We start from the raw sequence: 27545 nt of genomic DNA, 5'->3' as shown, positions 1-27545 counted from the left end.
AACAGACACAGATGTTGTGAGATGAGCACAAAGCAGGAAGGGTTGGTGATGGGCTTCAGTCAGACCCCAGTTGCTACCGGAGGGACAGGAGCAGTGCCCTGCGCACCCACGGGCTCCGATTCAGCTCTGCAGCTGGCGGGGTGGAGGGAGGTAGGGCGCTCTCCACCCCCAGGGCTCCCCTAGCTGCCCCCTTCCCACAGACGCACAGATCCTGAACTCTTAACCTGAGTAACAAGATGACCTTCTCTAATTACAGTTACTCTCTCTCCCCTGGGGAATTTTCCACAACCTATAGATACCCAAGGCTGTTCTAACTGGTTAGAAGAGCCCAAGGCTGTTCTAACTGGTTCCTAATTTGCTTCAATAGCTGCCTAGAGGCGAGTTAACATTTGCCTTCCAATCTGCCTCCTCAGGTAGGGCTGCTCTCAGCAACCACCTGTCAGGTGACTACATCCACATGAAGGGGAACAACTGAGGTGGGAAAAATTTACACCACCACTGCACGGATAACACGGTTTAATAATGACTTAATATATTTACTGTATTATTCTCTACCTCTTAATTCTCAAAACATACTAGTGAGATGATAACTAAAGACAGGTATGCATGGTTATGCCCAGGGTTATTTAAAAGGTGCAGTCTTACTATAATTATGTCGGTATCAAATCATCTTCCCATTAACTTGCTCTGTACATTTTAGAGATGCATTCCACAGAAAAACTATCTTATTCGGAACAGCACCAACTCCTTTAGAGGTGGTACACTGAATCACTGCACAGATTCACATGGCAGGGGTCTTCTCTGCTTGTGGCAGAGCTATTTTTCTGTTTAATTCATCATATCTACTAAACCATAAACTCACCTGCAGTACCCACCAGGACTGCATTTAATTAAGTGTTCGATAAGGCACTAAGTATGCTACAGAGCCCCAAATAATCTCCAAAGAAAAAGAGAAACGATAAATGCTGACCAAATGAGGTTCTCTTTATGAACCCTGGGTCAACAACAACCACTCCGAATCCAGGTCTCCCGCAAGCCTAAGGCTGATGGGCATCGCACCCCACGTGAGCAAAAGAATTCAAGGCAGATGCTGCCGTGGGTCCACTGCTGTGCTCACAGAACAGCAAGGACGTACATTTTCAGAGAAAGTTGCTTCCTATTTACTTTCTGTGCCTGGTTTCAACAGCCAGTTCTAAGAACCTGAACATCAAATTATCTGTACAGACAGAGGAGGGCATGGAGGTTGTAAGACAAACAGCTTGATAACTACATTAAAAGACAGTGGGAGTTAAATACTTCTAAGAGTGAAGCTACACCTGAAACTTAGTGAGACACTGTGGTGTGATATACAGGGCTTGCTCGTATCAAAAGTCACGTGCCTTAAAAAGGGAGCGCATTTCATTTATCAAAGTGACAAAGGCTGAAAGAAACGGTAATTCCTAGTGTCACACAGGATGCAGAGAAATCAGAGACCAATCTGGTAATATAATTCAAAAGACTTAAAATGTTGCAAACCTTTTGATTCAGTAATTCTACTTCTGGAAATTTGTCATAAGAAAATAATCCTGGATTCTGCAAAGATTTAGTGATAAGGATATCCACCACAGCATTTTTACAAGGGAAAAATCTAAAAGAACCTTTATGTCCAAAGTGGGATATTGGTTCAGTAAATATTGGCACGGACAGAAAACACAATACTATGCAACCCACTAGTAATTATATTGTCGAAGACTATGGAACGACATGGGAACATGTTCTCTATAACTAGAGAGTGAAATTACAGGTTACACTTCCAGGATGCTCTGCAGGGCCTATCCACTACTATATAACTACATCTTGGGTAAATTATAACACAATTCTTGCTGGACTTGCAGAAAAGTATGAGATATCTCCAAGGAAGGCGCACGACATACAAATAAATACCCATGAGACAGTCAGAGTTATCTGGGAAATGCAGCTAAAGACACATATTTGTCCAACTGCCTAGTTTACCCAGAACTATCCCAGTTTTAACACTGTAAGTCAAATATCCTAGAAAACTCAGTTCTAGGCAAATCAGGCAGTTGGTTGCCCTATCACACATCCAAACTTGGTCCAAGCTCAAGGTGGAGAGACTTAGTCACACACATTCAGTAGGGCCCACATAGGAAGCTAAAGCTGCCCCAGACCTCTGGCGCGCCGTGGTTCTAGGTCAGAACAATGCAAATCCAAATCCTGTCTGTAGTAAACATTCCCAATTTAGAACGTAAGGATTCCCACAAACGACATTCAACCAAAAATCAGTTAACAATCAAAAATTATCAAAGATACAAAGAGAAGTCATCGCAACTTGTCAGTAGACAGAAGTCTAGATCCCAAGCCTTCAGAAATTGAAATGAACATAAACAGAATTTAAAATAATTAGGTTTAGATTTCTGGGCTCCGGTCTGGCATAAAGTTATGGAAATCACCACTGTGGCCTAACACAAGTAAAAAGCTGAATAAATGGGAAAATCAACTCTTCTTAGATCTGTTAGAAAAGTGAGTCACAGGGCAAAAATTAGAGAGATCAAAAGGCTAATACAAAGAATTACACTTACCAGAGCATAAACCAGTAAGCTGACACGTCCACGGGAACCAGTCCCAGGGCAGAGACACCCGAACAGTGATTTATGAATCGTAGGAGGCTCAGCATGAGCAAGTCCGAGTGAGAAAAACTTCAGGGGGACCCAGCCATCTGGGTCCCCAGACTTTGCGAATCTTACCTCCAGGAGCCCACCAGGTCCTCACAGTAAGTATCGGAGAAAACTCCCTTGCTTCCAGCAGGGGAAGGAGAAAAGGAAACCTTTTGAAATACACCAGCGCAACCTGTTCTTCTTAAGAAAGGCTGCCCTCAGGAAAAATGATTTAACTAGGGCCTAACCAAATAGGATTTCATCAGAGCCTAAATGACCTGAAGGAAGAGAGATGCCTAAATGACCTGAAGGAAGAGAGATGCCCGACTCCGGCCCACTCCAGCCAACCTGTCCTACCTAAGGGCAGGGGTCAGAAAAACACATGAAGACAGTCCAGGGACAAAGGTCCACTACAAGACTGAGGCCCAGAGTTATGTGGATGTAACATACAGTGGTGATTACGGTTAAGGACGCCGTATTACATATCTGACAGGTGCTTAAAGAGCAAATCTTAAATGCTCTCACCACAAAAAAAGAAACGGCAATTACGTGAGGTGATGAAGTGTTAATTAACCCCGCTGTGGTAATCATTTTGCGATATCTAAATGTATTAAATCATCCTTACACCTTAAACCTGCACAATGTTATATGTCAATCATATCTCAATACACTGGAAGACACAGAGAAATTCAGGAAAAAAAGGGAGAAGATACACAGGAAAATATTTGGAGGTGATAGACCTGTTCCATATTTTGATATGATGGAAGCTACACAACCATTTACATTTGCCAAAAAGCACAGAACTGTACACTAAAGGGGTGAAATTACTATACGTAAATTATACCTTAATTTTTAAGAACGGTGTCCGGCTCAGAGCAAATGCTACACAGTACTCGTGATGATCATCGATGTTCCTGTTGTTAGCCACTAAGCCAGGTGGCTGCTGAAACACAGTGACAAGCAGACACAGACGTGGTCCTACCTTCAACGAGCCTACAGTCTGGAGGTGATGATCAGACATTAATCAAATAATCATGGCTGTACAAATGCCACAGAGAGGTACATGGTGTTCTGGGCTGGGTGGTGGAGGCACGGGGAGGCATTCCAAAGAAACAGGACAGCATTAAGACCGTGGCAGAAGAGAATGTGGTGTTTTAGAGAAACTGAAAAAAAATGCTAGTATGAGAACTAAGAACATATGTTCACACACAAAATCACAAGATATCACCTCACAATCACTAGGATGCTTAGTATAAAAATAAATAACAGTGTTGGCAAGGATGTGCTATTGGTAGGATTGCAAAATGGTAGAGCTGTGATGGAAAAACGCTGTGGAGTTTCCTCAAAAAAATTCTTTTAAAACAGAATTACCATATGATCCAGCAATTCCATTTATGAGCATATACTCAAAAGCACTGAAAGCAGAATCTTGAAGAGATATTTGCACATCCATGTTCAAAGCAGCATCATTTATAACAGCCAAGAGGTAGAAACAACCCAAGTGTCCGTCATCAGATAAATGGATAAATGAAATGTACTATACACATGTAAAGGCATATTATTTGGCTTTAGAAATGAAGGAAATACTGACACATACTACAGCGTGGATGCCTTGAGGACATTCTGCTATGTGAAATAAGCCAGTCACAAAAAAACGAACACTGTGTGGTTCCATTTATGTGAGGTACCTTGAGTAGTCGAATTCATAGAAACAGAAAGTAGAGTGGTGATTCAGAAGCTGTAAGAAGGGAAGAATGATCAGAGTTTCAGCTGTGCAAGATGGAACATTCTGGAGATTGGTTGCACAACAATGTGAAGATACTTACCACTAAAGAACTATACACTTAGAAATGGTTAAGATAGTTAAGATTTGTTATGCATTTTTCACAGTAAAAAAAATGCTCTCACATACACACATGTACACATACACGTGTACACACACACACACACACACACACACACACACACAGCCTGAGATGTAATCATAGGGCTGGAGAACGCTTCCCTGGGCCCACACCACATTACCACCACATTACTAAAGCCTATTCACAGCAGTTTCCTTTAACCAGTGTATCATTGTCCAACTATCAAGAAAAAATTACTAAATTTTACCAAATTACCAAATTTAGTAATTTGCTAAATTTACTAAATTATACTAAAAGGCAGAAAACACAGTTTGAAGAGACAGAGCAAGCATCATAAGCAGACTGAGAAATGGCAGGGATGTTGGAATTAGCAGACCAGGAATTTAAAACAACTATGATTACCATGCTAAGGGCTCTAATAAAGCAGACGGCATGCAAAACCAGATGGGCCATGTAAGCAGAGTGATGGAAATGCTAGGAACAAAACAAACAGAAATGTTAGAGATCAAAAATACTGTAACAGAATGAAGAATGTCTTTGACGGGCTTATTAGTAGACTGGTCAAGGCTGAGGAAAGAATCTCTGAGCTTGAGGACATCTCTCACAGAAAACTCCAAAACTGAAAAGCAAAGAGAAAAAAAGATTGAAACAAACAAACAAAATATCCAAGAACTGTGGGACAACTACAAAAGGTATTAACACAAACACAACAGGAATGCTAGAAGGAGACGAGAAAGGAACAGAAGAAATATTTGAAATAACGAATGGATTTTCCCACATGTTAATGTCATACATCAAAGCACAAATCCAGGAAGCTCAGAGAACACGAGGCAAGATAAATGACTCCAAAAACACACCTTGGCATCACTTTCAAAATACAAAAAGTCAAATATACAGTAAAAATCCTGAAAGAAACCAGGGGGAAAACACACCTTCCCTGTGGAAGAGGAAAGATAATTACGTCTGACTTCTCCCCAGAAACTATGCAAGCAAGAGAGTGGCAGGAAATATTTAAAGTATTGAGGATAAATACCCTCCAACCTAGAACTCTGCACCCTGTAAAATTGCCCTTAAAAAGTGGAAAGATAGATAAATACTTTCTCAGGCAAACAAAAATTGAGGAAATTTGTCGCCACCAGATACACATTATGAGAAATTATTAAAAGTTCTTTAAAGAGAAGGACAATGATAAGGGGCAGAAACTCAGATCTATAAAAATAAAGGGCACTGAAGAAGGAATAAGGTAAAATAAAACTTTTTATTTTTCTCTTACCTGATCTAACAGATGACAGTTTGTTCAAATTAATACCAATTATACATACATATATAAACACGCGCATGCCTAGGTGTGCTTATTTATAAGTGAAAAGAAGGAAGCAATGAATGATACAGGGACAGGAGGGAGGAATTACAATATTTTGTTATGTAAGGTCCTTAACTATCTGTGAAGCAGATGTCTCTCACACAAGACATATTTAAAGCCTAAGATGATGTTAAGAATGAAAATAAAAGAATTAAAAAGGAAAATATGCCATGTACACAGAAACCAAAAGAAAGCTGGGGTCGCTATGTCGATACTGACCAGAATACATTGTAAGGCGAAACTAGTTATGGAATAAAGACGGGAGCCACACAGCAATAGGAGTGCTATTCGCCGGGCGGGTATCACAGCTCTAACCTGATTGACATCTAATGAAATAACCTTGAAACATACAAAGCAAAAACTGATGGGGACAAAAGAGTTAGGCACCATCAGAGTACATTTCAATCAGCTCTCTCAATTACATATACTCCAGATGGGGGGAAAAGTAAACATTTAGAAGCTACAAAATGTCGCAATTAACAAACTTGGTCTTCATGAACACAGGGCATGGAGAATTGCGTATCCTCTTCAGAGACTGCACGTTCTTCTTAAGCACACAGAACACTGACAAAACTTACAGTCTAAAGTGAGTCTCAATGTACTTCAAAGAATAAGTGTCATAGAGACTTTATATGACTACAAAGCTATTAAGTTAAAAGCAATTACAAAAATATATGGAACAAAGAAGAAATCAGAATGGAAAGTTGAAAATACTATTAATTAAAATACTATATACCAAAATTGCTGGCTATAGAAAAAGCAGTACTTTGCCAAAAAATGTATTTCCTTAAATGTTTACAATTGAAAAATAAGAAATGTAGAAATTAAGAAGCTAAACGTTCAATTAAAAAGAGTACAGCATAAGCCAAAAGAAAGTAAGGGCAGGAGATAACAAAGATAAAAATGGAAATTCATAAAATAGAAACAGTAACATTAAGAGAAACTAAACAAAGCCAAGAGTCCTGACTCTTCACAAACGGTATCAAAGACATAAACCTCTGCCAAGACAGAAGAAAAGAGAAGCACAAGCGAGCAGTCCTGGGAATGAAAAAGGGAATATAACTACAGAAACGGTGAAAATTGAAAAGATAAAAGAATACCATGAACAAGTCAATGGCAAAAAATTTGATAATACATGAAACAGACAAATTCCTAAGAAGCATAATTTAACAAAACTAACTCAAGAAGATAAGGTCTAAATTGTGCCATACTCATTAACGAAAATGACTCAGTAATTTAAAATCATCCCACAATGAAATAACGAGTCCAGGTACTGTACAGATAATTTCTGCCAGCGTTCAAGGAACAGATTATTGCAGAATCACAAAAACTCATCCGGAGAACAGAAAAAGTGGTAACACTCACAACTGATGTTAAGAGGCTATTAAAAAAAAAAAAAAGTATGGCGAATGTAAGAATGGAAAAGTAAAGATAACATCACTCATGATTAAGATACAAAATTCCCAAACACAGCATTAGCATATCAAACAGCATATGAAGAAAATACTAGATTGTGATCTGGTTGGGTTCACTCCAGGAGTAACGTATGCCGTAGTCACCTGAACTCATGCACTAAGGACACCCCCTGGCCTGGCATTCAGGGCTGGTCACAAAATGGCCCCCCACCTATTTTTATAGCCTGTCTTCCACCTCTGTCCTCTGTAAAAATCATGCCCCTTTCAAAGTATACTTTCTGCTTGTACGCCAAGCCCCAAGCTTATCCTGATTACAAAGCTCATCCCAAATTCCCCCAATTTTACCCAGTTTTCCTGATGCATCTTCAAAACTACTCACACTCCATACATCCTCGCCAGCTTCTCCCCACTGGGTGTGGACTTGTTTCCCTCAAACTTCACAGTAAATTTTTCTAACTTTCTTAAGTTGCTCATTCAATTCTCCACCATGTGATAGGAATATGAGCTCCTATATTCCCTGCTAGCCTGAGCATTACTTCGGGGTAAGGACTTCCAAACGCCTGTTTGTCAAGACATCTTGCACAGTGTATGCATTAGGTTGCCAATAAATGCGTGTTCGAGTGAACAAAAGTGCCTTTATTGGTACATGGTGTTAAAAATCTTTTACCCAAAGAACAAATGATCCTATGTAGGAATAAAAATGCTTTCCCAATGATGTTATAAATTGTATTCTTTTATAGGCCAGTGAACTACAGGAAGTTTTTCCACTGACACAGGCAGATAAACAGACTCATGCACGCATAACTCTGGTCACACAAACGCTAGGCAGAATTTAATACTTCACTCATCCTGTACTTTCGATCCAGGTCTGTCTGGATCCCAAAGCTGCCTGCTTTCCGTAGGACTTTTTGTCCTGGTCTACCTTCCCATAATGTTATGAAACTTCTGAGAGCAGGAATTATGCCCTCATCACTGAATCTTCACACCTAGGAAAGAGCTCAATACTTGCTGAATGAATGACAAATAAATGTAGGAAGAAACTCAACCTAAACTCCTTTCGAAGTGTCACTGTGTATCCTCACAAACAAAAAGATCTGACCCTAAATAGTAAACAAGTTCTATTATATCTACTACCCCTGATTAAGAAGGAAACTGCTTATTTTGAAAATTTTTCCATTAAAAGAGCTGAAAATCTGGGGCTCTTAACAGGCTAAGTCCTAGTCATCTAAAATACTGTAGTCTTGGATGACAGTAAATACGTCAAATAAGATCATATAATCATATCATCGAATGTGCCCTGAAATACTAATGCCATTACAGTACAAAGTTGCAAGCAGCTAAAAACAGCCCCCAGGTGCTGCCACTGTCCCTCCGGCCGTGGTCAGGCGCTCTGGCCGCGCTGACGGTCCCCGGGAACGCCAGGGACGCGGGCTCCGTGCACGGACACGGCGACGCGGCACGGTCAGGCCCATCACGGTTCAGCGCGCACACGGGAACAAACAAGTTGAGGTGAAGAAATTACCCTCTTGGTCACGGCTACAGAAGAGATAAAAATATAAACAGTTTCCTTTACAAAAAAAGATAAAAAACACGGTAATAGCTGTCGGAGAAAAATAAAGGACATGACGACACAACTGAGTGTTAGTTCCGCCACCGCATTCCGCTTTCCCGAAAATTATTGTATCTATACAAAAAAGGTACAATCGATTATAGCAAACCTGAATTTTAATGTCTTTCAGATTATCACTTAAAACTTTTTAAGGTTATTTTTAATACTAACATAAATTTCAGTAATTTTTTAAATTTACAACTTGAAGTTCTTTCCAAAGAACTAAACTGAATGGGATTATAACAGATATGGCAGTTGGTTATTTTTCTTAATTTTTTTACAGCCAAATATTTTCATAAATACCTATATATTGTTAAACTAAAATGAAAACAAAACACCAATTTACATCATGATGAGTAAATCTGTTTTTACATCTGCTGCCATCTTTTTTACTTGCAAAATTAATCCCCTGGCATTTCCATGTCTTTCATACAAAAAGGGCTCAAATGGATAGCTGAAATGCAGCCAGCAACTGCACAGAAAACAGGCCTGGCTATGGCCCAGCCGCGGCTGGGTTCTGTGGGAGGGATAACTTCCAAGTGATTCCTTCCTGGTCTTGACGGCACACAGGAGTGGCTGACCCTCGGCCAAAGGATGGGCAGGGCGGACACAGAGAGCATGCCTGACTGTCCACCGGGGACCACGCACTGGGGCAGAGGGCAGGGCGGGGAGGCAGGGGACCAGAGCTATCCCATGGCCCAGTGCCCACTAAAATGGCTACATTTCTGATTCTGAACATGTGCCTGGGGCCACACAGAGGCAGTTGTGGGCATTCAATCATCTCCACCAACATGGAGAGAGGCCCGGCCTGGCACTGAATGAACGAGTGGCCCAGGACCGAAACGGACTGTCCCAGGAAACCAGGTGGGAGTCATCTCATCAGTCGGGGGCTGGGAGGGCAGAATGCAGACGTCTGCATCGTAAAGAGCCAGCAAAGTATCTTCTTACTTTGCCATAACTCTCACATAATGACCATAATACCTTTTTTGGATAGAAATATTTTCATTTCCTCATAACGATGGCATTAATCAAACAACAATAAACAAGTATTATAAAACATCTACCAAGGAGCCAGCTCAAGACTAGGTAATATACAGTTCACATAAAAATACAAGATCTGGTCCCTGAATTTAAACAGTTCACAAACTATGGAAGCAAAACTCACAAACATGATGTAATCGTAAAACAAAGAGTGAAAGGGTGACATCCTATGGGCTTGAACGATAAAAGATCTCCTGGAGTCCAGCCAGCAGCAGAAAAGCATTCAGCCCAAAATTCAGAACTGAGTCCTTGCACTACCTGTGACTGTTGGCGGGACGGGAAAGGAAGAATGGCGTGCTCGCGGCCAGTGATGTGCTGGCTGACCCTCCATCATCACGGCACCTCTGTGAGGAAGGCATTAACCCCACTCTGAAGACAAGGAACCTGAGGTTCATACCTTGGGCACATTATCTAACCACTGTGGTCTGTTTTTCATTTGTAAAATAAAGGTACTGATATAAGTCGGTTGCTTTCAATCTGGGACCAGCAAATAACCAGTTATCTTGCAGTGACTCAGAGCCCTGAAGTGGGCAGGGCCCTGGGCCAGATGTTCCAATCACCTGGTCAATGGCCCAATACCCATTTCCCCACAGAAGGTTTTCTGTTATAAACCAGCATTGAGAATGGCACCTAGTTTAGAATGAGTGATGGATAAAAATCTGACCAATGAACAGATGAACGAATGGGACAAACGGCACACACATCATAACCGACTTTAGGGTGCCTCTCATACACGGTGGCTCATTTCCTTATAAATGTTTTCATGCTCTGCTTTTTTAGAGCTCGCAGTCAGTGGGTTGCAGGTGGCATCGTTCCAGAAGGGGTCTGTGTTTACTTCTGTCAAGCCCCTGGTGCTTCCAACCCAGACGCACTGAAATGAGTTTCTCAGCTTGGGTTTTTCCAGACTATGCAGGTAGAACAAATTCAAATCTCAAACCAAAGGGATTCAAAGACTTTTTAAAATAAAGCTAAGAAGCAGCCTCTTCCCTTTGCCGACAGTATTCTCTCCCCACACTCACCCCCAGCCCAGTCCTTCGGAGGTTCTGGTGCAACTCCAGCTCCCTGAAACCTGGTCCCTGGTATCGGCAGAGGTCCCCTCAGGTCACTTCTCACTCTGGTGTCAGATGCCTCCCCTCAGGAAGGCTCACTCCTCTTTTCTGTGGGTTTCTCACTTTCTTGCAATAAAGATTAGCAAACAGGTGTTTGTTCTATCTTCTTCACTATTTCTGCTGGAAGTGTTTCTAGCAGGAGGGTTTCTAGGATATCCGGACAGGAGGAGGCCAGACTCTACCACCTATCACCTACAGACGGGGATTCGGAAATCCCTCCCAAGGCGGGCAGGAGTGAAACCGTTTGGGCCGTCAAAGCAGGGGATGCCCAGAGCGGGTGAGGGCAGCACACGCAACCAACACGAGCGCCAGGCAGGGCTGGCGGGAGGGGGCGAGGAGGGGGGCGAGGAGAGACCCGCAGGGGCAGGGGGCAGAGGCAGGAGCTTGTTTCATGACTGGAGACCAATGTGGCCTTTAGAATTAGTTCTGAAGGATGACCGGAAGGTAAAGTGCACAATGCTACTCTTTACTGAGTTCATCAATTAAGACGGACGGTTTAGGAATACGGTACTGTCACTTGTGTATATAACTTGCCCCATAAATTCATGGCAAGCACAGATCCAAAGTGCAATCAAATTTGAGTAAGAGATGTGGCACAGGACACCCCATGTACAGGAAATGAGGGGAATGAAGTGGAAGCTCCAATATTGGAAACAGCTCATCAGTTGTGCTTCATTCAGTACTGTGAAATCGGAAGATTCAGAGCCCAAGAATGTCACACTCTACATCACAGAGCTGTTTTCCACAGGAATTTGGTTACACAGATTGGGGAGTAAGTGGACCATCACCAAGGGCTTGGAAATGTTTATTATTCTGATTCGATTATTATTGAATGTATCGAGGCATAATGCTTCAACTTTTCTTATTATTTCCCTTTATTGTAATAATAACCATATGTGGGAGATAGTTACGAGTTAGCAAAATGAAGCTCAAAGAAGCTAGACGAGGACCCAGTCACGCCTGCACCCCTCAGAACTTACAGATGCTCATCTCTGTAGCTTTCCGTGTCCTAACGTGACGTCCTATATCAGAAATTGCTAAAAAAAAAATGCGGTTCATCGAGGAAGGCATCGGGTCCCTGTAGGATCCAGATGCCTGCTTCCAACAGGTGTTGTTACAATAACACCAACAGGAATGAAACATGTCAGGGAAAATTCAGTTTACTGGTAGTACCGTTGGGTAGTTGTACAAATAAAACATGAGAGGATGAACTGCAGAATCTCACTTTCCACTGGGCTTCTGTCTGATCAGTGGAGGAACCTTCTTCCCAGAAAACAGTGTTACCTCAAATAAGAGTACACTTCAGGTAGCAGGAAGAAAGATAATGATCCAAATCTTCCCTTAAGCCACATTTCAATTAAGCTATAATCATAGCTGCAGATAATGAACACAGTCTTGGGTTCAGGCAATGATTTATATCACCCAGGTTCTCAGGAGGGATTCATAGTCATTTATCAAAAAGCTTAGCTTTTGGAAGAAACAGATCAATTCTGTTTCCTTCAAGTTCTTACACTATACTATTAAGGTCTTAAATAAGATATTTGTATACCTAAATTTGGAGGTACTCAGAGTGCCCTAGGACTAAATGAGAAAAAAAAAAATCAACTGGAATTAGTGGGAAAAGAAGGTTGTAGTAACAAGCATAATTCGAAGCTGGTACTTAATAATGACAGCGTCTGTTGTTTCAATCAATGTATTAAAAACACGACTCTCGCCAGAAAAAATTTAAAGCACTTTATAAAAAAGTGCATGCAAAACAAAATGACTTTATCGTCTTATAAAAAGAAAAAGGAGACAGCAGAAACGTTAACAGCAAGCACAAACACTCGGCCTTGCGCGCGCCTGCCGCTGGGGAAAAGGGAGACGGGAATGTCTGGTGTTAACCTATCAGCAATGAGGACACTGTCTAGCTGTCCAGGAAAGATAATGTTTTCTCTTTTATTAAATTCTGAAAAAACTTCAACACTGACGCATGACAGAAGGGCCATCAGACGATGGAGAGGGAGGGCAACAGCTGTAACAATTTCACACGCATGTAGAAAAGACTTACACTTATTTCCTATAGCAAAGGAATAAAATTTGACGTAAAAGAATAATTCAGTAAAAGTGATCTTTTTGCAGACTGGGGTCCTGCAGTCCCACACGTGCTGTGGTCTGCTATGGATCCAACAGACAGAGAAGGTGTCCTTCCATTCTTCCTAAAAAGCATGACTCTCAATCAGACCAGTTAACAAGCTAGAAAAAGGCCCTAAAGCATGCACCCCTGCTCCCTGCCCCCACTGCTTATCTGTGAAATGTTGCTACTTACCCCTGTCATCCCTCTGGGGTGACAGAATAAACACTAAGATAAGAAAGAAGACCTCATCATTTAGGCCTGTTGTGTAAATGAGAAAATTAAGGCAGGAACTTTAACCTAGGACTCCAAAGTCTGAATTACCTTTCTCAGCTACCAGTAAAACTGCACAGGAACAAATGGAATTGTTTCTCCTTTTGCCTTTCTGCATGTCCCTCCCGGAACATCCCAAACTGAGGCAGCTCAATCTGGCCCCACGTGATAACCGGTCTCCCTTCTGGTCACTTACCCAAAGAATCGAGAACACAGACGACTCAAAGTGGCATTTTTCCTCATATTTTAATATATCTGCTACTGATTCTTTTTAAATAAAATATTTTTAAAACAAAACCCAACTATTTATCCATCCATCTCTCCATCTTTTCATTCACTGAGCAAACACCTGAGCGCCTTACATCCTCGCCTCTGTGCTAACCAGTGGAGAAACGAGGAATAAAACACACCCTCGACTTTCTAATTTAGATGACAAATGACAGTGTTTCTCCCAATTTAAACAGTTAAAATGTGTACTGCACGATTAGAGCGCACCTTTTAAATACCTCTAGAATATAAGATCGTCTCCTGCGAAGCTGAAGATGGTTCCGGGTCTCAAACGCAAAATTGCATCTTCAGTGAATCACCCGATACGGCCACCTTCCTAAAGAGAGCTAGGCGTTCAGCTCTGTGGCCGCAGCTATCGGAGACTGTGCCAATAGTTTCCCCACCTACAGAGGCACTGAGGCACCCTGGAGGGGCCTCCTCTTGATCATGGCTTTCTCTCTTAGCACAGTTTTTAACTTCATCTAAGAATTTCTATAAGAAACTAATCTTCATAATAAAAAGAAAATCTACATTCAGGTAGCCTCTTATTCCAAAAAGCTAAGAAAACAAATTCCTGATGAAGAAATATGAAGAAAAGATGACTTTAAATAACCAAGGAGGATAGGTAATAAATGTCCAGTATCAAAAATAAAAAGCAATTCCAGATAAAGATACGATGGCATGAAAGCACAGTATCACGTACTTGGCATGGCTTTGATTATTCCCTTTATCATGTATAAGGTTTCCTTTCTTTAAATGTATTCATATTACATTGGGATTCCTACCACAAGATTGTTATACTACAGTTCTAATTAACAGTCACACTAAGGCCTACCTCTCAACAATGAACACTCAAGTTCATAAATTAAAAAAAAATGGAGACTATATTATATAAGAAAAATCCACAATTTTCTCACTTACTAAATTGTCTATTTTGACTCCCTAGTTACTAAGAAAGCCAAACCCTCACATCTACTGTGATGTCCTTCCTGTCCACCCACATGGTTAATGGCTCACAGTTAGCATGGTCATAAAGAAGCATCACCTAATTTCACAGCACCATCCGAAACAACAGCCCGGTGGTTAGGAGATGACTTTCTAGTAGAGCAGTTCACATGCTAAATTCGAAGCCAAACAAGCATCAGGTGTTCACAGCTGTCTGCCGCACCTGAGGACCTGTGGGTGAGGACGAACAGTCTGCTGCCTGTCCCAGTGAGACCATCGGGGAACCCACAGCATTCCAAGGGTCAGGAAAGGAGAGCGACCAAGGACACTTATGCTAGTGTCAGATGACTGAGCGGAGAGGGGGAGGTTCTCTTTCTTTTGTTTTTTAACATAATTATCTGAAATTGAACACTGATGAAGTCATTTAAAACTGATTTTTGCGCTGTTTAAGCCATGTGTTAAAGACTTTCCTCATGGGTGCAAATAAAAGATCACATACTTAGGCTAGGAAGTATTTTCTAAACCAGGGGTCGCCACACCCAGCCTGTCAGGAACCAGGCCGCACAGCGGGCGGTGAGCGGCAGGCCGGCGGGAGAAGCTTCGTCTGGGTTCACAGCCGCGCCCTAGCGCCAGACGTCAGCCAGCCAGCACCGCCTCGGCTCCGCCTGGGATCATCAGGGGCATGGGTCCCTGGTGCCAAAGAGGTTGGCGACTGCGTCTCTAAAATTATTAGTATCAAACTCTGTTATTTTTTCCCCATGATATTGAGATCAGAAGATAACAGAAAGGAAAAGGACACATCTTTCTGTCACACCTGGGCTAAATCGTGTTTATATGTAAACTAACAGTATCCTTAAAAAGTTTCAACTGAAAAAAAAAGTTTCAAGTAAATGGTAGAAAACAAATATGAGATTCAAATTCTGAACAAATATTGTTCTACATCATCAAAAACCATGTCCAGTCTTCTGGATCGCCACCCCCTCCGCCTCTACCCCCCACTCCCGGTCTGTGTAAAGGAAGCCCAGCCTCATCACCCGACTCCCTGACACTGACACGTCGCCTCACTTCCACCATTCCTGACGCAGCGCCTTCAATACGTATTTGTTCAACTAGCTGTTTAAAGGGGAGAGAAATCAGGATTAAAACAACAACAACAAATAATTGGCTCTAATAAACACTTGCTGGCATCTATTAAAAATCAAAATAAAGTAATAAAACAGGTAAACTGATCAAGAAGAAAAACTCTCACTACCGTCAAAGCAACTATTCTTCTAAAAATATGGTATAAAATTTTCTCAAATTAAATCAGTGTTATCAGTGTTACATCCTAAGAGAGAGCTAGGCATATGTCTTTAAAACTATTTTGATCAATTCAATCAATATGAGCATAAACACTATCTTTTAGTCCAAAAATAAAAACATCTTTTGGAAAGTGCTGGATCATCTTACCTTTTAAAGCAAGGGACAAAAAACAAAAAAAAAAATGTATTCTGCATTTCCCCTCTAAATGTCCAAAACGTACTGCATCGCGACCACTGGAGGGAGAGACAAAGTGCTGCGTTTGGTTGTTTCTTTACGACGCTGCACTGTCACTACAGCTCACTGTCCTATACACCAAGACCGACGCTTACAGAGTCTGGAAGGAACTGTGCTGCGAAAACAGACCTCCCCCGCCCCGCCCCCAAATACTTTACCCAAAGCAAACACAGTGTAGTCCTTTGATTGACAATCAACAGATTTAAGACCCCTTGAAGCTCTGTCACTCCACATGATGAATTTGGCAAGACAGGGAGCTCACAACTGCCTTCGCCCGTTGCCACGAAGGCCCAACACACACGAGGCCCCAGTGTCCAAGGAAGAGGAGAGCCTTCAGGAGTCGGCGACAGGGCTGCAGGGATGGGCCCTGAGCGCAGAAAGCAGAGCTGCCTCAAGCCAAGCTTGAGACGGCCCAGAAAGACCAAAGAGATTACTGCTGCCAGAAAAAGGAAGGGCGACTGCCGGGACCCACACGCCGGGACGGCTGCGGGGGGCGGCGGGGCGTTTCAGAGTGCCCGCTTCACTGACGCCAACTGGCCACGGCCTGAGAATCATCCGAGGTGTCCTGCTACCAGATCTGTTACTCAAAGTGCAGAGCAACAGCTGCCCCACGAAAGCCGGAAGTTACGCCCCGAGCCACCAAAACGTCAGAGTCACCAAGCTCAGCGTGACACTGGAAACGAGCTCTTCCACAGCCAGAAAAGCAAGAGAGCAGAGACGAGGAGGTGTCCTCGCCACCGCGGCCAACGCCAATCCTTGCTCCAGGTGTCCCTGGTACAAACTTCCCCAATTAGTCCACACACCGCAGGGTCAAGGTCCGTCTGCAAGTGGGTTGTTTTTAAGTGGGCTGTTCAGAACTCTGTCTAAATAACCTAAAGAGGTAATGTCACGAGCATGGTCACGGCTACACAAGCTAGTCCTCAAAAGTCATTGTAACCCCCAGTGTACCTGGGCTCCAACATCAAGACTCTCCCCAACTCTCCTCAGTGTCTATGAAGAGATCTCATTTCCCTGACCTCCCCTGACTGTGGGCTGTTCAAGGACCAAGAAAAGCCAGGCAGAAGAACATCTGTAGATTCTGATAACGCAGGCCCTCTCTTTTTGCTAATAGAAACACCTCTGGTTTGTAGAGAAAGTGCTTTACCCCCATCACTTCCCAGTTATTCCAAATTTAAAAAGACAGACTGCTGTAGGGAAGGGATCCTATGGCATGAGCTTGCCAAGCTGAGGCCCTCTGTCCTGATTTACTGCTACCTGTCTAAATCATGAGCTTAGGAACAGGGAACCACCGAAGCATTGTTAATGAGGGCCGTGTCTGGCCTCCCCTAGCCGACCGAGGGCGTGCTGCGTCTTTGCTGCTTTAGGAAAAAGGCCTCCCCGGCCCATCAGTCCTCACTCCGGCTTGGTGGGAGAGAACATGCCCCTCTCTGGAAAGTGAGTGTGCTCGCACACGGCCACCCCTCACGGCGGGGGCCCATCCTCATTCAATACTTTCACAGAATGACAGTTCTTTGGAAGTCACAGGGTCTTAAATAAGCTGATAATTTATTGTCCTCCACAAAAGAACTGCAAACAAGATCTTAATTAATTTGCTAACAGTTATTGCCTATTTACTAAAATTAGCCCAAATCCCATCTTTTTGCCTACTACAGAGATTCTCATGAGGCACATTTTCTTAGACCCCATCCTGAGAGAATTAGTCACTAAAGAAAATAAAAGGATTTGTCATTTTAAAAAGTATTTGTACATCTAAGGTGGTTCCAGAAGAATCCCTCAGGACAGCGACAGAGTTGCAGAGGGGCGGGGCGGGATTCACAACAGAGCTAAAGAAGTCATAACTGATGGTCCAAGTGTCTTGGAGAATCCGAGCTGGTGAGAGTCAGATTAGGGCCTGAAAGGTCACCTACCCCACGGCCTTTCAGAGGCAGGGACACGGCCAAACACTCCCGGGTCCAGCTCCTCACCATGCGTGAGCGCTCCCCGGTCTGGCCGCTTTCCACGGTCTGGGCAACAGCGGTCTCCCAAGGTCAAGCTCTGTGGTGCACAAGGAAGAAGGGCAGGACTGAAAGTGAAGGAGCCAGCACCCAGGGGTCAGTGCCCCGGGACTCTGGCCGGCTGCGTGCTCCGAAGTGGCAGGACTAGTAAGCTTTCCATGGCTTCCGGTGGGCTGTGCTCCTGGCTCTGTAAGATTCAGCTCTTTTGGAACTCAAAACACCTTCTGCAACTGGAAGAAGTTCGGTTTCTAAAGTAGCCTAAAATTAAACCTGTATTTATGTTCCTCAGCAAACATTTACTGCGCTCTAGCCCGCAGGGAGCTTACACTCTAAAGGGGGGACAAGGGCAAAAGGGAAGAGACAAGGTATTGCCATTGGGGATGAAAGCTGCGAGGAGGGGGAAGAACGCTGCACGGGCTGGGGAGGGAAGGTCCTCCGAGAAGGGACTGCAGGGCGGACCACGGAAGTGATGGAGAGCTTTCCAGCCAGGGGCAGAGAGGCAGTGAAGACTTGGGTGCATAAGAGGATATGAAAAAAGACCAGGCAGGGAGGCACAGAGTGGGAAACAGGGCATAAGATAACGTTTAGGAGGCGCCTTGCCGGCCACAGAAGGGAGTTTATATCTAATTCCGAGTGCAGTGGGAAGCCACTGAACAGTTTTAAGCAGGGAACCAAAATATTCTGGTTTTCATCTCAGGACCAGTACTGCTGCTGCGTGGAAGAGACCTGGAAGGGGACGGAGTGAAACCAGAAAGGATCGGTAGAAGGCTATGGCAGTGATCCGGGGCGAGCCAATGGTGCCTGAACCGAGACGCTCACCCCACGGAGGGGAAGAAAGCAGCCTAGAGGTATAAGGTTCAGATCTGGGTGGCAATTTCAAGGGTGAATAAATAAAATTATACTGCGCAGGTAAGGAAAAAGTCTTAGCGCTACAGATTAGAATTAACATATTCAACGGACGTGAATGCTCTATATTTGACACTTGCTATCTAACTATATAATAATTAGCGTTTTCAAACACCCAGGTCATTTCTTCTACATACTTCTATTTCTATCTATATCGATAGATAGATATAGATGGATGGATAGAGGGATAGCTTAAATAGATGGATATACAAGGGAATAGGCTTTAAGCATACGAAATGAAGAGAACGACCCCTTCGGGACCATGATGGCAGCGCAGCGGCAGCCGCTGACCTGCACGGCACCAGAGCCAGACGGCCCAGGTGTGCAGCCTGGGCCACACTCCTGAGGTGAGTGGCCTTTCTGTGCCTCAAGTTCCTATAAAGTAGGATTGTTGAGAAGATTAAATAAATACACACAGAATACCTTAATTACCTGCCTGTCACACAGTTATAATTGCTCAGTAAATGTGAGATATTGCTGTTGTAATTTTACTGATAGTCTACCCATTAAGCAATTTTTTAAAATCTGGAATAAGTTACTAAAAGAATATGTAAAAACAATTATCATTCACCCTGATTTCGATTTGAAAATTAAACTGGGACAAAGAATCATGGGGGGGAAGGGAAGGTAAAACTTTATCTCTGATTAAAATTAAAGTCTACCAAAATCTTTGACAATTCTTGCAGAATGGCCTTAGTATATTAATGAGCCACCGGGGAGAGAGGAGGCACAGAGCGAGGACTAATGACTGACTAAGGGGCATTCCTAAGGGCCCACTTCTCATCTTACTCCATATTCACAGCCTCCCTGGGAGAGAGTAAAACCCCTATTTTACAAGTGATTAAACCAAGGTTCAAAGAGTTCCAGTTAAGATTATCAAAAATCACCAGGCTGTTAGTGACAGAGCTAATATCTGATATCTGACTCCAAGACCCACACATTTCCACCAAACTGTGCTGCCTGCCACTAAATGGTAATTTTCACTCTACACCCGTATAGTTTTGGAATTGGGGGGTCGGGTGGGAGGAATTATGTGTAGTTATTTGATGAGAATAAAACAATGTATGCATCTAGGCCAAGTCTGACTGTTCTCACAGACTCCAGAATTTCTAGAGGAAACAAGTGACCAAATTTAAAGTTAAAATGACAGAACTGCAATTTAGAAAGAGGCTCCCCAACATTCTGGCCACTCAGCACGGGTGAAGAAGTGCGCAATGAGCACACTCCACTTCCAGTCCATCTTTCCAGAGAGCAATTTGGCAATATGCAGAAAGTAATTAAAACCAACAGTGCCAAAGGCAGTCTGGCTCAGGTGAGAATTAATCAGAGATGTCCACCAATATGTTATTCAGTATCACCAGAAATTCCAGGAAGTCCATTATGACGGGGGAAAAAAAGTTGCAGAAAAGAGCCAAAATTCATCCTTATTTATAAGTAATACAATTTCTGCCTGGAAAACCCACCAGAACTGAATGAAATTAGTACCATTAAGAGAGTTCAGCAAGAGGGGAAAACACAATACACAAGGATAAATTCAGATGGTGAACGAGCCCTATGTGTTTACCATCCCCTCTCCCAAATTCCCATTAACATAACCAAACAAATATGAAAGTACAAAGAACTATCTGCAGAAAACAAAGGTACCACTGATGGGCCCTTGAGGAATTTCTGAAAGACGCAGAGCAGATGGGGTTAGAAGACAGAAGAGCACGGAAGAGCCTCAGTTCGTCCAGGCACAGGTAAGCATACCGCCCTCAAACAAAGGGCTTCAGGCAAAGGCCATGCACACCCGGCGTGAGGGGGATGGGAGTCTGACCATCCCCATGGGCAGGGGAGCGACACCCCAGTTCAGCTGGAATGCCACAGCGACAGGCTGACTGGCAAAGGATTCAATTCTCTAATGATATGCAAGGTGCACTATGAGGTGGCCATGAGCTGTACACAGCCTAACATACCTGCAGCAGAAGGGAGGGCAGGACGTCACACTGAGGACCCTCTTCTGGAATCCTCTGGGGGCCTCCTCTCCCCTGAGTCTGACAATGGTCTAAAAGGCAAGTGAGGCCTGCCATGGACTACTTTGCACGAGCCCAGGCCCCAGGCCGGCTCCTCTCATCACTCAGAGCCTTGGGTTTTCTGTCTGTCTGACACATTACCATGACAACGTGGATGTAAGATCTTTGAGGACAAGATTCACATCTTTCATGCTAATTCTGTATTCACAGACATGCCAATGACTGGTAACAATGGAAACAGGAACAGAGATGCCAATTCTTCCCCAGCATGACCACTAGGACCTGTAAGAATTATAGTTTCGGCACTGTACATGTTTTATTTTCAAAGATTTGTATAATCTGTTTATCAGTCAACAGATGTTCTTGAATAGCGTCTGGGGTCCAGTTCTTTGACTATCAAAACGTTGGTCATTCTGACAGCACAGACCACTGGGTTATGCTCTCTCGCTGAGGCGGCACTCTGCTGAGGCAAGAATTCTTTAGGTAGCCCTTCCTCACTAAACTAAGGCATAATCAATAAAAACGTGGAGTAATGCATTTAATTTAGCACACACCTAAATTCTCTTCATCCAAACATTCAGCCTAAACTCTAACTCAGTAAACAGCAAATAACGCTGAACATCGGTATTTCTATAATCCATTCAACAGAAGGATAAAAAGTAATGATATCCATTATATTTCTTTTAAAATAGCCCCAAATTGGAAGCAACCCAAATGTCCGATAATAGTCAAACACTTAAGTACATTATGATTTATCTACTTGATGGAATATTATACAGCCTTCAAAAAGTATAATTACCCAGGTGTCCATCACAGATGAATGAATAAACAAGTAGTATATAAATACAATGGAATATTATTCTGCCTGAAAAAGGGGAGCAAATTCTGACACGTGCTACGACATGGACAAACCTTGAAGGCAAGATGCTAGATGAAGTAAGGCGGGCACCAAGACAAACACTGTGTGATTCCGCTTCTGTGAGGTATCTACAGCAATCAGAGACAGGAAGTAGAAGGGCGGTGGCCAGGAGCTGGGAGGTGGGGGTTGGGGGTAGAAATAGGAAATTACTGTTTAACAGGGACAGAGTTTCAGTTTGGGAAAACAAAAATATTCTGGATACGGATGGTGGCGATGTTCGCACAACAATGTGAATGTTCTGATTGCCACTAAACTGTACACTTAAAATGGTTAAAATGGTAAACTTCATGTTAAACATATTTTATACCACATGTGATACCACATTATACAATGAAAAGGCGTAATTATGAAGACCGTACAAAAACATGAGAATTATGCTACGTTAAATTTAAAAAGCATACAGAGGTGTTTTGCAGTTTGATTACAACTACAAAAAAATATATAAAAGAATTCAAAAGAATGCTGTGCTTAAGACTGCTAATGGTGGAGACTATGGGTGGTTTCCCTCCATTTTACAAATGTGCTGTGATATCTTGCTGCTTTTTGTGCTTACACTTGTAAGAACATCAAAAATTGACGCACTAAGTATAATACCCAAAGAGCCAAGATAAAACGTCTGCAGCCACAAAGCGCTCTCGCGGGTTACTCCTTTCTCCATTCACACAACCCTAAATTTGGGGCAAAATAAAAAGGTTTTATATGGGCTTAATATTTGGGGCTGTGGAATGACCTAAAAACCGGTAGGGAGCTCTGGGCACCCAGAGGTTTTAATTTTAACCAAATAAACAGTTTTTCTCTGATCCTCATTTTCAAAGTTTAAGAAGAAACCTACTTAAGCCAAAATCTTCTTTCAATATAACTTCCTTTTTAGTCATTATTTTTAAGCTACCTCTACTCTTTTATGAGCGAAGGCTGGGCTCTAAATAAGTAAGTAAATAAATAAAATTTCTTTAAAAAAGGAAGGGCGGGAAAAGCGAAATGGGAAAAGAATGTGACCAGGACCCAGAAGATGGGTTCCTGGCGGCTCGGTTAATGGCTGGGAGAGCTGAGTGGTGCCGTTTCTCCCACACTCGGTTTTCCCATCTGTAAATGAAAGATTATTTGCTCCACCCTTTATCACCTTTATCAACAAAGGTCAAAGGTGACAGTTCTAAAAATGCTGTGAAAACTCTAACACAGGCAGTGGCTTGTCAAATTTACATTAGATCTTTTGTGTTGTCATAAGGCACCACGTGAAATCGGCCTCTCCGTGTATGATTTTTTTCTGCTTTTACATTATTACTTCCAACATCATTTTGAAGGCACTGCGCCTCCCCAGTCCTCAGAGAGGCCTGCAGAACGGGAGGAGGGTCATTTGGGATAAAGGGTTTCCCACCACCTACACGCAGCACTCCCGGTTTGCATCCCACGGCAAGGCTCGCTCTGCACTACTTCAGAACTCTGCTTGGCTTCTACATCCTTGAAAGCAGCAATAAATGTTTTCTACCCTTTTGAAAGAAGGAAATTTAGCAGAGTAAGGGGCATTTAGAGCAGCCTTCCAGAGGTGTCCTCCACTGTAGCAATGTTTATTTAGGTGCTAATCGGATCCCCCTCAACGCCAGTAATAAGTCACACTTCCACACAAGCCACATGTTCTGAGGAAAAATTGTTTGAGTTTTAATTTTAAACACAATAATAGGTCAAATGGGTAATAAATACCTTAATGACTGATATGCAAATGAAGTAGATCGTGCACATTCGAAAAGACAAACCAATATTCATAAATTCTCAAATTCTCAAATGGCACTAATTCACAGAATTATCAGACCACCCTTTCTTGACACTTTGCAATTACTAACCAATACTTTCAAATCTCCTTGGATTACTGCATATAGGTTCACAATTCACACAGGACATTCGATCCCAATTTAATTCCAATTCTTAGAGGGTTCTCAAATTCATACAGGGGATCCATGTGCGTAACCACACAATAAAAAAGGCGCAGCTACTTTTCATAACCTCTGAAATCAGTGGATTATGTGATCTGCCAATGTATCAGTGACCCTGACCAGGTGATGACAGCAAGGAAGGACAGTCCACCGGCACACTCTGATCTAAGCGAAAGTGATGCAGGAAGATTCAAATTTAGAAAGTTCAATTAGTGGATGTTAGAAAAAGATTTTCAAAAGAGCCCTTCCTTCTAACAGCAAGCTCTCCCTGTGCATTTAAAATATAATTTAACTTAAAATATTTTATTTATACTCAAGTTTTCAGGAATATATATCTCAAATCAAGCTCTGACTTCAAACACTGCTGATATGAAAATATGCCGTAATTTATTTAACTAAGAAAGAAGTTTAATATTTTAAAAAGTAATTCCGGAATTTGTGCAGCAGGTTCATCCCCTCACCTTACTTGGTCATGTTGGTGGCAGTGCCTTGCTTTGGTTTAGATTTTGGTTTTATGGATTTGCTTTGGTTTGGTTTCTAATACAAACCTTAGATGCTGTCACAACCGGGTCCCCTCATGGTTTTGAACCAGCTGGGTGCCCTGTACACCTCTGTGAACTGTAGCAGGGATGCCATTTCTGCTCAACCTCGATGGCCTCTTTAACTGTTCTCATCCTCCCCAGGGTTACCAGGAAAATGACTGTTTTTATGACCACTCATCAGTTCCTCCCAGAATTCCAGAATTTTCTGGAACATAAGAGAAAATAGTCTCTCAAGACACTTGGGGCATAGTATGAAAACCACAGGTGTTGGCAGCCATGTCTGCCACATGGACCTACGAGTCGAGGATGCTGGTCTGTGCTGAGGGAAGCTCAGAGACCGGGGCGGAGAGAGAAGGAAGGGGCGCCCCAGCCCATCCACACAGCGTTCCCGTCTCTGGGTCTGACCTGAGGCCCAGCTGTATTCCTGCCGAGATTCCGGTGGACAGCCCAGAATCCTAACGAACTCCCCTTGTTTGTATAAGTGAGTTCAGTTAGGTCACTGTCTGTAATCAAGACCCTCCTACCACAGGGCTCCCCAGTCCTCTGCTGACCGGAAAGAGGCAGGACAGAAACAGGCAGGTGGCCGACTGAACCCGCCCGGGCCAGAAAGGGACAGCGGTCCCTGAGAACCCGCTTCCCTGGCAGCAGGTGACCGGGGTCACTGGGCCTGGCGCACGCTCGGCAGGCCACCGCAGGCCACTCCTCTAGTTAACCTACCAAGCAATACTGGGCTAAAGGCGGAGTGAGCGGCTCTCTACTCCGCACCCTAGCTTTGAGGTGTAGTACTGAAGAGACAGAGCGCGTTTGGGACGCCACCAAAATCACTGCGCCTGGAGAGCAGGGCTTCCCAGGTCCCAGAGCGGCAAACCAAACCCAGAGAAACGGGGCTGCCAGCACCCCCACTTCACCTAGGCAACTCCCATCTGGAAAGGAAGCGAATGCGAGCTTCGACACCAGAGGGACGTCCCATGAGGCAGCACGTGAGGATGAATTTTCATTCATTCTGGTCCAGGGAGAAGCAGCACCACTATTTTCTAAGTGCGGTGGGCCCTCCACGTCAGCGAGTCTCACAGCCGCGGACTCAAACCACCGCGGAGTCTAAAATATTGAAAACAATCCCAAAAGTTCCCAAAAGCAACACTTGAATTTGCCACGCACCGAGCACTACACTCAACCCACGCAAGTGAAGTGATGTGTAGGCACACCCTGCTGTCGCCTGTACACAAATGTGGGTTACATGCGAACACTACACCATTTCACATAAGGGGCTTACGCATCTGTGGGTTTCGGTATCTGTGGGGATCCAGGAACCAACCCCCTAAGGATGCTGAGGGACACTGTATGTAAAAGTTCGGTTAAGACACCATCATGATGGTCAGACATCAATATGAATGCACTTAATGCCACTGAACTGCACCCTTTATAAATGGTTAAAATGATAAATTTTGCTACCAGTATTTCACCACAAATTTAAAAAGCACCAAAACACCTGACACGTTAAAAGAGTTACAGAGACAGACCGAATCCCCTCAGTGGCAAACGCCGCGCGTGGTACATGTGACACTCATGTAAACGTGGTGTTCCCCTGCCATGGGCAGCTGAGTACAGACCTGGGACTGAGGTGCGTGGGCAGGAAAGAGCAGTGGTTGGGGGCCCCGGGCGGGGACCACTGAACCCGAGCAGCCATCTCCCGGAAACGGCAACAAGGAAACCTCACTCCACACAGCCTGTTTCCTCCCACCTCCTGGTACCTGATCAGCATGGTCCTAACATTACTAATTCCTACGCATTTCAACATAAACTCCTCAGAAGTCACTGCTGGTTTCCTATCAGCCACAAACAGATGGCAACCCAGAAGAGTCCTGTTCCCATCATGCCAACTTGGCGGGAGGCTCACCTGCTGCCACCTGAAACACGGATCCCTCCCACCTGGACGCAGAAGGCTCCCAAACACAACTAAAACCCTGCGCGGAGGCCCACTGATGAGCATCCTTAAAAGCACGGGCGGGGGGAAAGTCTCGTTACAACTCCACTAATTAATAAACATAGAGAGGGACCACAGCACATCCTAATATAATTACAGGAATGCTGCAGCTTCCATCGCGGTTCCACTCCGTGGCTCGGGCAGGTTCCCCGCCTGACTGACTGGGATGTCATCCAGCTTTGCTAATACATCCATATGTATGAGAATCAGAGCAGATCTTATTATATCGAACCTGGAGAAAAACCTTTGGAGATGCTAAAAGTTCAATTTCAGACACATTACTACATCCTTAAAATTGTATTTACAGTGAAACCATCTATCCTGTTTTTATAACCCCAACATAGATTTCTCGGCTACATTTTTAACCTAAATGATCAAACATTAAGAGAATGACAGACTGTACGCAAATTACATCTAAGTTAGAAAACATGAAAGCTGCGTGTGTGTGTGTGTGTGTGTGTGTGTGTGTGTGTGTGTGTGTGTGTGTGTGTAAGGGGGAAGAAAAGAACCTAGATGGTTTACTTTGTCAGGTTCCAGGCAGAGGTGCTCCTCTATGCTTTCCTGGACGGACCTGCGAATCACCAGGGCCTGCTCCTCGCCAGCTCGGCAAATCGACCTGGATCTGTGGAATGTCAGGCCAAGGCTGTCTTTAGCAGGGGCGGCTTAACTGTAGCTAACTGTACTCCTGCCATAGCCCGCACTGAAACGGTCAGCGGCTCTGCTCTTGAAATAAAGACCACGGGATATAGGACCCCACGTGAAAAGGGATCTCTCTCACCAAGGCCTCTGCGCCTCCTCAGGGACGCCACCTCTGACCCACCGACTAGATCAGATTCTGCCTTTCTAGCCTGTGCTTCTTCATGGCAAACGCCTTGGCCTCGGTTTTCTCATAAAATGAGAAAATGCGCGAGGTTGCTGTGAAGACATAATAAAATGGCATATGTGGGGAAAGGCTGTATTAAACTGTTATGCGTATGAAAGCAACAGTATCGCTTGTAATAGGAAAAGTCCCAAGCCACAGAGAAAACGCTGGGAACTAAAAGGGCGGACGGACTCCTACCTGTAGGTAC

General features: G+C 43.6%; 1 protein-coding gene across 7 annotated transcripts in view; it reads right to left on the bottom strand.

Annotated features, from left to right (window-relative positions):
* Nucleotides 1-27545, bottom strand: part of TULP4 (TUB like protein 4) — a 165673-nt gene that overhangs the window by 126674 nt on the left and 11454 nt on the right. Inside the window, exon 1 of one of the 7 annotated variants that reach the window (XM_036223241.1) lies at nt 1-27545. This exon is cut by the window's left edge and continues 3964 nt beyond it. The exons of the other annotated variants lie outside the window; for them this stretch is intronic. The gene's annotated coding sequence lies outside the window, so the exon portion shown is untranslated. 7 annotated transcript variants of the gene reach the window in all.

Source organism: Rousettus aegyptiacus, unplaced genomic scaffold (genome assembly GCF_014176215.1).
Source record: "Rousettus aegyptiacus isolate mRouAeg1 unplaced genomic scaffold, mRouAeg1.p scaffold_m13_p_1, whole genome shotgun sequence".
In the NCBI taxonomy this organism is placed as follows: Eukaryota; Metazoa; Chordata; class Mammalia; order Chiroptera; family Pteropodidae; genus Rousettus; species Rousettus aegyptiacus.
The sequence above is the reverse complement of the archived record's forward strand: the minus strand, read 5'-3'. Positions and strand labels throughout refer to the sequence as shown.